General features: G+C 38.2%; 1 protein-coding gene across 3 annotated transcripts in view; it reads right to left on the reverse strand.

Annotated features, from left to right (window-relative positions):
* RAB27A (RAB27A, member RAS oncogene family) overlaps positions 1-3,666 on the reverse strand; it is a 33,146-nt gene extending 29,480 nt beyond the window's left edge. For 2 of the 3 annotated variants that reach the window (XM_026060852.1, XM_026060854.1), the window contains exons 1-2: positions 3,549-3,666; positions 1,827-1,905 (exon numbers count right to left, since the gene is read on the reverse strand). The gene's annotated coding sequence lies outside the window, so the exon portion shown is untranslated. The remainder of the gene's footprint in view (positions 1-1,826; positions 1,906-3,548) is intronic. The other variant, XM_026060853.1, reaches the window with a different exon arrangement.
* Between the last annotated feature and the right edge of the window lie 9,289 nt (positions 3,667-12,955).

Genomic DNA, 12,955 nt, shown 5'->3' on the forward strand with positions numbered 1-12,955 from the left:
CAAGTAGGTATGAAAAAATCTTTTCAGCTACAGATTTCTATCTACAAGTCACAAGAAGCTGAGAGCATGCAATGCACCATCCAACAAAGTTTCTATTTCGAAAGACTACTAAAATAGGCAGTGCTGTTTCATCTTCTAATAAAACACTGACTTTAGTTTGCAGTGTTTGGTTGACTTCAAATCAGTGCATATGATTTCTTATAGAAGGAAATAAATATCTAGCAGTAAAATTACAATAAAAACAACTTCAGTAAGTGAAAAAGAAAATCTCGGTTAGCATTAATCAGTACAGCCCCACTGATTTTAGTGGAGCTATGCTAACACACACCTACCAAGACTCACTCTGAGAGAATTCCCAACTCAAAGATCACCATTCTGCTTCTATTTATGTCAACAGTTGCACCATACTATATCAAAATTAAATTTCTGCAAAGAGACTTTATTCCTATGACACACGCCCTTCACAAAATTCAGAAGCAGGAGCTAAATTATTTCCTGGTTATGAAGCCAAACTTTATAGACCAAGGAAAAGTTACTCTAAGTTTTTCTCCTTAAAAAGTTATTTCTGCTTCCCTTTGACTGCAGCTCATTTCCTTGATTCTCCTAGGATCTGGTCCAGGTCTTCCTCTTAGGAACTGCTTGTAGGATGTTTTGATTTCATTGTTAAATTCTGTGTAGTTTCAGAACTTGCGTTGATTGTCTTTTTACAATTAAATAAAATAAAAAAAGGGCACAAAATTTACAATTTCTCTTTGAAGACCTTCTTATTTTCAGGATTAACAAATTCCTAACTGAATTAGTTTCCTAGTTTGTTTTTACCAGGCTTAATTACTTAGGCTGCTTTAACATACATGCTGGAACACAGCAAATACACCAAAACCCCATGGGAGTATGGGAGGGGAAAGAGGGGCAACACCACATGCTAAAATCTTGCCTTGTTTCAAATAATAGAATCCCAACACTATCAAAAGTTAATTTTTAAATAACTTAAGCTATTACACTAAATTCTAAAAAAAAAATCTCTACCCTGGAATGTGCTAGAAATAGCTTCTAAAACATGGAACATCCAACTTACACTTGTAATGCAATAATTGAAAAGCATTATTTAACAACAATAAACCACAGTGAAGCAAATAGGATAACCAATCTATCCAGCACAGCACAGGAAAAAAATTCCAGCAAGTCAAGCATCAGTGTTTACTAAAAGCTTTGTTCACAGTTATTTTATTTAAGCTTTTTCACATGCTGTAGATATTTGTAATGAAACAGCAAGAAGACATATTTGTGTAGCTACATTTATGAATTTGTCACCTTGTCCTCACAAACCTAGGGCAAGGGGTGACGATCAGGACTAGAGAAATTGTCTTAAGATACTTTATGCAAGACATCAGTTACAACTCTGGGAAAGTCTTGTGACTTTGCCACAGAAGTGGTGGAGAATACCGTTTTCTGTTCTCTGAACAATTCCTCCCTGGTTATTTACAGCCTGCAAAAGCTGGAAGTTTTGTCCTGCAACCTCGTTTAGAAACACACTGACAAATACTTAGGCTAGAAAGGATGCCCGATTATGAACTCATGCTTGGGATGGCAGTGTAATCAGATGGGCAGTTTCTAGTTTCTTCCCGATGAGATACAAAATACAGTAACAACATCCATCCCCCATATTTCCTTTTCCATAATTAATTTTCAGACTGAAACCACTACTAAATGATTAAGAAAGGCATATGAACTAGATGAGCTTTCATGGTTCTTTGCAGGCCATGTTTTTTAGTTAGAAAAGAACAACAGACTGTATAACAAACCATTTTTTTCCTTTTATCACTTACCACACGAGAGCAAACACACTGGTGTGCAATCCAGTTAAAAACACCACCACACTGAAGGAACTAGATTTCAAGAATCCTGCTAAAACAACCACAAAAAAAAAAAAAAAAAAAAAAAAAAAAAAAAAAAAAAAAAAAAAAAAAAAAAAAAAAAAAAAAAAAAAAAAAAAAAAAAAAAAAAAAGCTGAAAAAAATGCAATCCTGGGAAGACTGAAGTTATTTGTTAAATTGGGTCCAGTGTACTAAATAGTGTGGTAAAAATGAATAGAGGGATGGAAGTTCTGAAAAACTGCCACAACATAGTTTAGGAAAAATGAGCGAATAGTCTGGCCTGGCATCTTCAGAAGTGAGCCAATTTGCCTTCTTGTTTCAAAATTGACCTTATTTAACAACAACAAAACACATGTATAAAATTCTGTTTTGGTTTAAAGTGCAAGTCAGCCTGAACCAAAAGTGTTTGGGTAGACTCAGCACAGAAAGTTTTCAAGGACAAAATACAAAATGAAAGTTTACACTGTAGTGTCAGCATAACTCATTTCTTTCCTCCTCCATTTTACGTTTTAGCCCATCAGTAAAAATCATGTTATTTGCCCAGATTTCCTCAAGAAATTTTTATAAAATGCAGCGATTCAACACACACCCTACCACCAGCATACAGCAGAATGCTTCCTTTCAGAAGTCATCTCCTTTTGCCCAGAAGGTCCAAGCCTGCACCAAAATCTACTAGCATAGATCTTCAAGGACATGCAGAGTCTCACTAACATAATGTTAATTGTTTATTAGGTATAATTTATCTTTATATATGGTAATGAGAGCATAGGATGTAAATGCAGGAAAAAGAAAGGTTCAAGCAGCACAACATTTAGAAATACTGAGTTACTTTGCTCTGTATTATAAGATGTTATTTGCACAGCATACTTTGCTATCCAGATCTAATTCCACCCTCTAACTATAGGACAGGTTTTATATAACCACACTAAGAAATGCCAGCTGACAGCGTGGGACCAGAAAGGGCATCTCATTGTTACTCAATCCAGACACTGGCCGTTGCAGTCATTTCTTTTAATCTCAGTGATAAACTTACCAAGGTTTGTCTTTAAACCAAGGAGATGTCTTTCCCTCAGTCTCCTACGAAGAGATTAAATCCAACTCACCTAACCTAGAACAGTACTTGTATGAACCAGAAGCACCTTCCCGGTGTACGGCACTGGCCTGAGACTGAATCCAAGATAATTAAAACAGCACTGTCTGGGTTTTTTGCTCTTAAACTTTGATACCACTCCAGAGGGAACATCCTCTTTCCATACCCTGTTAGAGCCCCCTGCTATTTTTGCTACCAGCACTCTCACAAACCCTTCCAGTTCACATCAACCATGACTGGTTCATGCTCCAAACATTTACCAACTGCCAAACCCAGGCAGCAAAAAACAATGACAAAGATATACCAAAGAGCTGCACTTTTGTTTGTCATTTAAATCCGAAGAATACGTTTTACATAAAACAGTATACTTCACAATTTTGTTTATTTTCCCCTCTAGAAAAGGAGGATTCAATAATGCTGAACGCACTCAAAATAAAAATATTTAAGTGCATTTGTCAGAAGTACAGCAAATCATTTTTTTGAAGCTCTTAACACAGTAAGAGTTGGTCATAGAAAAACTGTCAGCTCAAGAAAAATAATGTAATAAATCTTATGAAAATAAACAAGAGAAAGCATTTACATACCTCAGCTTAATAACAGCAAATGGATCTGTAGTTTTTCAAGTGTACTTCAGCAGTGAGTTTCCTGACACAGCTCAGATATCTTGAATACCATAGTCATGGAAAAAGAGCTGCTTTTCATCTACAGTTGGTATCAGCAGAGAGAGAAAATAAGAACAGTGTATTTTAGAACAACAGCTCTAAGATTTGCCCTGATGCGCAAGGCTGCTGGCTGCACAACCCCTGCCCACCTAATTACTTTCAGCTGCCTGTCATGTGGCCTTGCTGCCCGATCAAGCGCTCTCTTTTCCTCCCTTGAAAACTAAGCAATGTAGTTAACTTGGTCTCCCTAAACCATAACGATCATTGATCCTTTGCTTGAACTAGTGATCCGTCTCCCCTTCTTGTCAGAGGAAAGTGAAAGTTGCAATGTTTCATTAAAAAAAAAAAAAAAAAAAAAACACACACACAGAAAACATGGTAGATAGTAGTCTACTACGATGAGATGCAGCGAGCACAAAACAAAAGCACCCAAAACAGAACGCAGAGTTTCAGTTCAGAGCCTGCTTTTACGCCTTTACAGATGACAGAAGTAGCTACCTATAGCAGAACTAACGCACAGACACCATGGTAAGACCATGTGGAAAGGAGCTGGAGGTCCCCACTCGCGGAGGCCGGGGACATGACAGACACTAGCAGCAGAGAGGGAGAGAGGAGGACAAAACCAGTCTTGTCCTCACTGCGTGCGATCCAACAGATGTGAGCTTTTACAGATGATGACTTACTTGTCAAAAAACCTTGTCTCGGTTTCAACAAGAGCGGGGGAGTAAGAAAGGAAATTAAGAAAGTTTCTATTACTATTCTCCAGTCTTATTTACGAAGCGATGCAGATAGCCCGCCTGCTGCAACGTTTAACATATCCTTAACAGGTTCATCTACCAGCAACAAAGACAACTCCACAAGCTCCTTGATTCACTTGTCTCAGTGCTCAACTATCTCAACTACTTTCCTGCAAATCAAGACAATTTTAACTGCCCCTTCCTCAGTGAACATGTAAGTTTTGCTATACAGGGATGATGAACTATTATTTATGTTGGAACACTTTTTCTACATGCTACCTTAGCATTTTCCCTTCCAGATCTAATTAACATCAGTTTCTTTGACCATTTGTTATGGGTTATAATTTTTAAACCTCTAACCATTCCTGGCTCATTCCAATCCATCTATAAATTTCACCACAGTTTAAGAAGAATTTTAAAAGTCCCTTTTTTGCTCCCACACATAATAAAAATAAGTTGGCACTCAGTTTTGGGCAACATGAATATTTTCAACCTAGCCCTAACTACTTCCCTGATCAATACAGAATAACATTTGCTATTCCGAAGAAAAATTTAGACCACAGTGCACAAGAATATAACTATAACTGTTCTCGAGTGCAGAAAGAGGAACAGGATAAGAAGTGTTGACAGCCAAAGCAACAGTTCTTTTGCCATGTTGCAAACAGCCCTGGGGAACGGCTGCACACTGAACACGCCAGCTGCTCGCCTGCGAGGCTCGACAGGCAATGGGAAAGGAGTTAAAGCTCTTCCACACATTTTGGCCATCTTTAAGGGGAAAACAATTTATAAATAGTTCTCAGACTTCAGCTTGTGATTTAAGGTAACAGATTAGGCTATTTAACTTTCCTCTGACCAACCTGCTATGAGGAATACCAAGTAATTTCCTCCCCACTCCTTCCAAAAAAGGAGTTTTCCAAAACAGAAAGACTTTGTTAGAAAGATACAGTCAAAATAAGCCTTATTTTGATTATGAGTGAAGTTACATTGATCTAGAACTGCAGAATTAGTACCAAAATGGAGGGCTCCAATTTGCAAAGAGGGACAACATCAGTGCTGTTACTTAAAGGCTCTGTTTTTAAGGTAAAACACATGCAGTGTTTCAGCAAATGCTTCGTGAACAGCTCAGCCGACCCTCCTGCAGAGGCAGGCAGTGCGAGCAAACGGTACGGCAGAGGCTGGAAGCAGGAACCACTGCAGCCAGCCCAAGGTAAGCCTTCCTCTCTCTCTCTCTCTCATCCTAATCTTAGGGATAAGAGATTGGACATTTTTAAAGTATATTTAGGAGATCACATTTATGACAGTAAAGTCCTGCGACAGTGAAATGTAGTTTGTACAGCTCTACAGAGGAATAGCCAGCTATGTTAGTTATTAACTTTTCCTGCAGTTTTTATGAAGCCTTTTTGACAAGACAGTCTGAATGTTCAGAATTTATGGCCTTCTTGTAAAAATTATCTATGCTGTACGGGTCTAGGAAGCTGGGAGGGAATTTGAAGACAAACACATTTGTACAGTGTGGAGCATTCTTCATCCCAAGCACCTGCAAACTTATTTCCACGTAGTCTGTGTTCTTGAGAAAAGCCATAACTGTCCAAATTGTCCTGTAGCAGGTGTTTTCCCAAGAAGAAAGTGCTAGATTGTTACCTGTCTTACCATGGTTCCAGCAGGGATTAGGACCTCTGCCACTGGAGACAGAAATAGGGGAAAAAGAGGATCTAGCAACAGTCCATCTCAGATAATGCTGCAGAACAACTCTCCTCTGCTTCCAATGCAAAAAGCAGAGCCTGCCTAACATCGGTGTCAGCTGCCTCCAGTCACATCCCAATTACCGGACTCAGTTGAAGAGGTCTGTTCTTCCGGCACTCTGATCAGTTAATGGCTTTTTCCAACACTCTTACACTAAAAATTCACCATGCATTTACCAATGGCCCTACTGTAGCCTTCACCAGTACTTACAGTGGAGGCTCAACAACAGACTTGCAAAACTATGGAATTTAAAACAGTCAGCAGGAAGCCAAGGGAAATGTTGTTCATCAGCATCCACAAATCTGATCTGTGCCATAAAACCTCTACTGGCAATCAAAGAGGAAACTTAAAAAAAAAAAATAGTTTAGCACATACTTCTTATAAAAATCTGATGTTTTGGATACCTAATTCTCATTTGTGTACCTGAAAATCTCTTTCTTTTTTCCTATACAAAGGGACATATATGCTGTAAAGATCAAGAAGTGCCAGATCACATGTTATACAGCAATTATTTCCCAGTGAGAAAAGTAATCTACCAAATGCAAAGAGAAGAGGAGAGGAGAAAAAGTAAATAGAAAAAATACGAATAAGCTAACTGGTAAAAGTGGATTCCTGCAACCATACAGCAGAATTAGAACTGGATCCTTGAAAGAAAGACAGCTTCTTGGGAAAAGACATTCTGGAAAAAATTGGAAGATGTGATGCAAAGAACTGCAAAGGAAAGCTGACTGCGCTGGCACTGAAGTTCAGCGCCGAGGAAAACTGACCAGCTGCCATGTGACTGAGCTTGCTACTTACTGCCACCGCAGTCCGTAAATGCAATAATATGCCAATATTCCAAGACAACACTAAAAAGACCTGAAAGGATGAGACAAAATTCATTATACTGATCTTTCTTTGCTTTCCTCATACCAACAGCCCTCCAAGAAAAAAAAAAAGAAAAAAAAAATAGGCAACTCATACTCAGAAGATCAGTTTTCATGCCAGAAATGTAAAAGCTGAACAGTGCCAGCATCAAATCGTGCAATGTCCTTTCAGCGATTAAAATGAAAGTAGGCCAGGCAGCCCTCCTGCAACCCAAGAGGCACCTCTAAAGGCACAAAGTGACATATCTGCTAACTATTTGGCAACATCATGGAATAAAGTAAAACTTTTATGTTTTTTTGTTTCAACTATAAGCCAATCTAGGTAATTAATAGTGATCACCAGGAAGCCTTCTTTTAGAATTGCAAGAAATAAAGTATCAGCATGTTTAAGGTTGGTGGCTTTTTAAACAAAAAATAGCTTCTTAAAAATAGCCTACTTCAAGTTAGACTCTAGATGAGTATCTTCGAAGGGTTAGAGTAGTCTCTCCAATAATAACACACAAATATAACACCAAGATAACACACATTTTAACAGCATCGATTTTGTTCTCATAGAACAACTTGCTGCCTAAAGGCAAGAATCTTTGCTAGCAATTGGGCACTCGACATCAGCACTTTGGAAAACCTCAGACAGAATTCTGTCATCCTTCTGCAGGAAAAACACCTCAAGGTTGCTTCCAGCAAGCTAATCTGCTTGTATTTGAAGAACCAGCTAGTATCTCAGGAGAGACTAGTAAAATTATCCTAAACAAGTTCATCTAATTGATTTTATTGATTTGTCATTTTTGCTGAACAAGTTTATGGTCTCCACAATACTTTGTATTAATGATAATTTAGCCACAGTTTAGCTTGAGGCAAAGCCAAGAGTGCAGGTCCCTCCTACAGATCTGAATGAAAACGAAAATGTAAGGTTAATTTTTAATTCATGAAAAGCTTGGGCTCTTCTATCTCTCTATTTGATCAAGCTTTGCATTAAAGAGATGAACATCTATCATAAACACTGTTTTCCTTTAAAATTTCTGAGGGAGAACTCAGTATTCAGCATATGTAACAGAAGTCAATCAAGAGACTGTATTAGAGAAGGGTGAATCAGATGTTCTTGCTCTCTAATAAAGTTCTGAAATATTAGAAAGAAAATATTAGAAACAATACAGCATCCATGTACAAAGTGTTAAGACACCAAGAAATAGTGAACAAACAGTTATGAATTTAAAACAAAAATAAAATGGAATAGTTGTTCATGAAAACGAACAAGCATGATTGTTTTGACTGAACAAATTTGATTCTTTTCCACTTAGGAACTAGTATTTTCAACAACATTCACACTGCTCAAATTACATCATTCTACTTACAAGAGTAAGATTTAAGTTAGAGATGGATGAAACACTTAGCAGGCTACAGCTCTTCTGTAGGTGCGACTTACATTGGTTTCATGTTTTGTAAATACTTATTAAATGGGTGCCTGATTTCATGAAGAGCGTATCTGTAAGAGTAATGCACACGGATGGAAATGCTCCTGTGTTTCGTTAAGAAGCTATAAATACACAATAATAATCTGATGTCTCTATCTTCGGTCTGAAGAGCTACAAAACCACTCATTTTAGATCAGCAATCTTTATCTACACATCAGAAGGGTTGATGAGTAGGTATATTTTTTAAATCAAAAAAGTTACAGTTTTACAGGAAGCTGTCATACCAATGCCAAGGAAGAGCAAGTGTACTACAGCTTACTTAGAAAGAATTTTCAATGTTTTACAATCCTATAACATTAATACTGTTTTGCAAATTGCTTAGATATTTTTATCCATGCTTAAGCTTAATGGATACACATTTGTTCTTTGCACTGCCTGATCCTGTATGTCATCACCAAGTAAGAAAAAGACACTGATTTTTTTAAACTGATCTCAGCAGAGTCCTCTTTTGGACAGAGCTGGATTTTCTTCTTAACACAAACAAGACTGTGGACATCTTTTGTAAAACTAATAGGGCAAGTCATTTTTTATTCTCCCCATAAGAAGACGACAGTGTCTTTTCCACTTTAAATTCGTTCTGAAGAGGACAAGTTGAATGGCTTAGCTAATACCCGCTTGTTGAACTGTATTTCTACTATAATAACTGCAGTGTTCAACTGTAGCACACTGAATGCTAATCAAGGCAAGAATCTAATAAATTACAATTAGTTTCTAGGAATAGTTCCATCTACAGATAGCCTGAACTGGGGAAAAAATGTCAAGCCTGTCTATGGCTATTTTCAAAAGTGGTCTATACACTTAAGAGCCTATTGCCGTATGCTGTCAAACAAATTAGAATTTATTGGGTAATCTCAACTTAATGTCACCACCTTTTCTCCTATCAAGATGTCCATTAACATAATTAGCCAAGTAGCATTTGTTAAACTCCTTTTAGCATTCTTTCTAGGATGACAGGTAAAAACAAATATAGAATAAACTTTACAATACTTGATAGAAAGAAGCTTGCCTCTTCTGAGCTACAGAAAAAATAAAAAAAATCCTGTTGTCATGTATTATTATTCAGCCTTCCATGCAATGAAGCATATGAAACCTCCCTGGATACCTGTAACTCTCATTTTTCCCCTCCACCATCTCTTAAACCACCAACATAATCATTAACATTACAGTTCCTTCATTCTCACATTTATTCAGTGGGTCCCTAAATTATGCATGCCTAACCTGACCAGTTAATCTTATTTCCTTTAGGGTGTTCCAGAAGAATCAGTGCATTTGTAGAGATGGTGATTCTGGAATAAATTATCAAAGTAGACCTACTCTTTCAGCTAAAACCAAAACTTCTCAACTTCCAGCTCTGTTGATCCTATTCCACTTCCTTTGTGACTGCCATTAAGAAAAATGTGACTGCTCCCATTTCTCAAGCTCCCACAGAACGCTAGGCTACAGAAACCCCCCCGAGGCTCAACTCACCATGCTGGAGCCTGAAGGCAGTTAAGTACTTCTTGGAGCAACACTCCGAACTTGCAATGCAAAAAACATAATGCTGAAATGAGGACATGCCTCTTAGACAGGTTTCCTAAGGAAACAAAGCTTAGACAGCTAGACAGAGAAATTGCATTTCTATCATTTCTGCCTTTTGCCCCAACGTTTGAAACTGTTGATCAATCTTAACCCTCTTTCACAGAGGGGAAGGAGCCACAAAGATAGGAAATTCCTATACACTTTGTAGAAAAATGGCAGCTGGATAAAGGAAAGAGACTCGGACGCATGTCTCCACTGAAGAGCTGGCAGTTACGACATAGCCTTTTACCAGTTCTGAGAGGCACCTGCCAGCCAGGCAACTAGCATAGGCATTGCTCCAGACCAGGCCAGCACACGCTGCCAATAGAGACTCATTCAATTTTACTGCATTTGCTTTCAATTTGCATTTAAAGACATTTTCTATTTCAACACAAATTCAATTTAAGCACATCTACTAGTAAAAATAAAATAAAATTAATAGAATAAAAACTAGTTGAATTTCTCTGTATTCACAGTTCAAGTATCTTTCCTTATCTACTAGAAAACATGATTTCACTTTTGCAGCAGCCTCTTTTCATGGGTCTTTCAAAGCCTTCTCTTACGTTTCTGCTGAAAAACAGCAGGATGTCAGGTCTCATCCTGTGCACTGGTTACCGTATGCAAACAGTTCCAGAGAACTATCAAATAAAGATTTATTGTCATCTGTTCTATTTTATAGCTAAAGGACACTAGAAGAAAGAATACTAGTCCAGCAATTCTAACTTAGAAAATGTGTACTCAAACCAAAAATTATGAGAGTTTTGCTATCAAATTCAAAGAAATATGATAAAATTCTAACAGTGCTACTGTCAAACTTGGATGACACCAACTCTATACAGATACTCTCTTGTCTATCCTGGCACCATTGGGATGCAAGTAAGAATATGGCAAAATTAAGTGTAGCCAGACAGTTCATGCCCTAGCAGAAAAGACCTGTCAAGCTGAATCATTGTTAGGGAGAAAGTCAGCGGAGCATGTGCCGTTACACACACGGGATCTTCAAGTGCTGGCTGAGGAACACTGTTGCAGAGGGAAAACCCCAGCAGCTAGAGCCTAACCTGTCACCTGCACACCGAGGCACATTCAATCATGCCTGAAATGTGGTTTAGAACCAAACAAGGGGGGAAGAGGATAATTATGATTAACATTAAAATTTGAAATTAAAACAAAAACAAAACCAGACTATCCTAACTTTTTGCTATAATCCACATTTTGGATGTTAATTATGCTTCAATATAGCTTTGGAAAGCACCACCCATTGGCAATAACTGTAACAGCAATTTGTCTCTCATGCAAGCCTTACATTAACAGTCCATAAAACTGAGAACAACTTCACAGTGTGAGCTACTCCCACAGTTGTTAGATTTGAGTGCTATCCTAAAGTTTTCAAATGCAGCACACCAAGCATGTCATGCAATTATCAGCAGCTGTCTGCAGAAGGAATGTAATTTCCCTCAGCAGCTACTAATACGAAGCATTATACTTGCAAGACTGGCTGAGACACAAAAGAAAACCAGAAAACTTGCATTTTTAATCATTAAACTAAACCAACTTTTCTCTTCCTCCTACCCAATATATTATCTACAAAGTCTTACTGAGCCCAGGTGCTACAATTCATTGCCAGAATGCTACATGTAATATTAGTCCTTATCACTGATAGCAGCCTTCAGTCCAGTCCAAATGTTCCCCTTCCCCAAGGATGTTATTGGAAAGGACTGTTTTCTTCCTTTCCAGTTCACATAGCAACCTTTTTCATTATAGCTCTTTGACTGAGCAGCTAAGAGGACTGAATGAAAAACCCAACGTAGTTATGAACATAATGAGATAGCAGGCTCTCAGACTGAAACCTGGTTGACTTTGGAGAGCGCATGCTGTTCACTTTCACGGCTGTACACCAGCTACCAAGACACCCTAGTCACTGAAGGGTTTAATTAGAAATGGAATGATGCCTTTAAAACAGCCATACTTCTGCAAGAGAACATTCGTCACCTTCTAATAACATATGCTGCCCTGCCTGTCAATATGCTTAACAGAAGTACTACAAAAACGGTACCTCAGTAATCTTTAACCTCACTTTTGAGTTTTGCTGTTTCTAACTCAAATCTGAAATGGGCTAATGTACCTGAAACCTTGTCTGCCCTTTCCAACCACATGAGTGGGTCTAATAGGAGACACTACTTCTATCTGCTGTGCTTGTCTCACCTCAAAGAAGGAAAAAAAAAAGAAGAATCTTGAGTATTATTACTTTGTTATTCATTCCTACAAATAGCCTTTTCAGCTGACAGTTATATGCACAACTACTAAGATGGCCAACTGCAAAACTGCAATCACAAACTCCAAAGTTAACCTGGATATAAGCTACTTGATTTGTATATGCAGGTATCTTACATGCATCTGATATTTTATTTGCACATAAAATATTTCAGCTGGATATACTCTTTACAATCCTTTCATTCACAGACCTGTTTTACACAAAGAATCACAGCAGACGTGTAGAGTGATTTTCAAAACACTATTTGCAAGTCCCAGTCAAGGAGTACGGTCCAGCTGGCAGCCTATGGGACATTTCTATCCAGCTCACTCCTTCCTCCCTCCAGGCAAGACAGAATCTGGGCCACAATGACGGCCCAAATTGTTATTGGGCCAATTGTTTGTGCCATTTAGTCTATTTATTTCTTGATGTTGAGAGTCCAACTTACTGCCACTGTGTTTGCTTAGAAGAGGTGGGGCTGGAGGCACAAAAGGCTGCAGATGTTGGACCACCCATTATGCAATTCACACAGCTTCCTTGGCTGTCACCTGATAACAGAAGGAGTTGTTCCCTTCTGAAGAATACGAATGGGGCCAAAACAGAGCTTTCTCCTACATCTTCCACAGCCTTCTTCACTTGCATAGCAGAGATCTTCTGACTTGCAATTGCACCTGTTGCTAGAAGGCTGCAGCTACCACTATAT

Source organism: Apteryx rowi, unplaced genomic scaffold (assembly GCF_003343035.1).
Source record: "Apteryx rowi isolate R43461 unplaced genomic scaffold, aptRow1 scaffold_172, whole genome shotgun sequence".
In the NCBI taxonomy this organism is placed as follows: domain Eukaryota; kingdom Metazoa; phylum Chordata; class Aves; order Apterygiformes; family Apterygidae; genus Apteryx; species Apteryx rowi.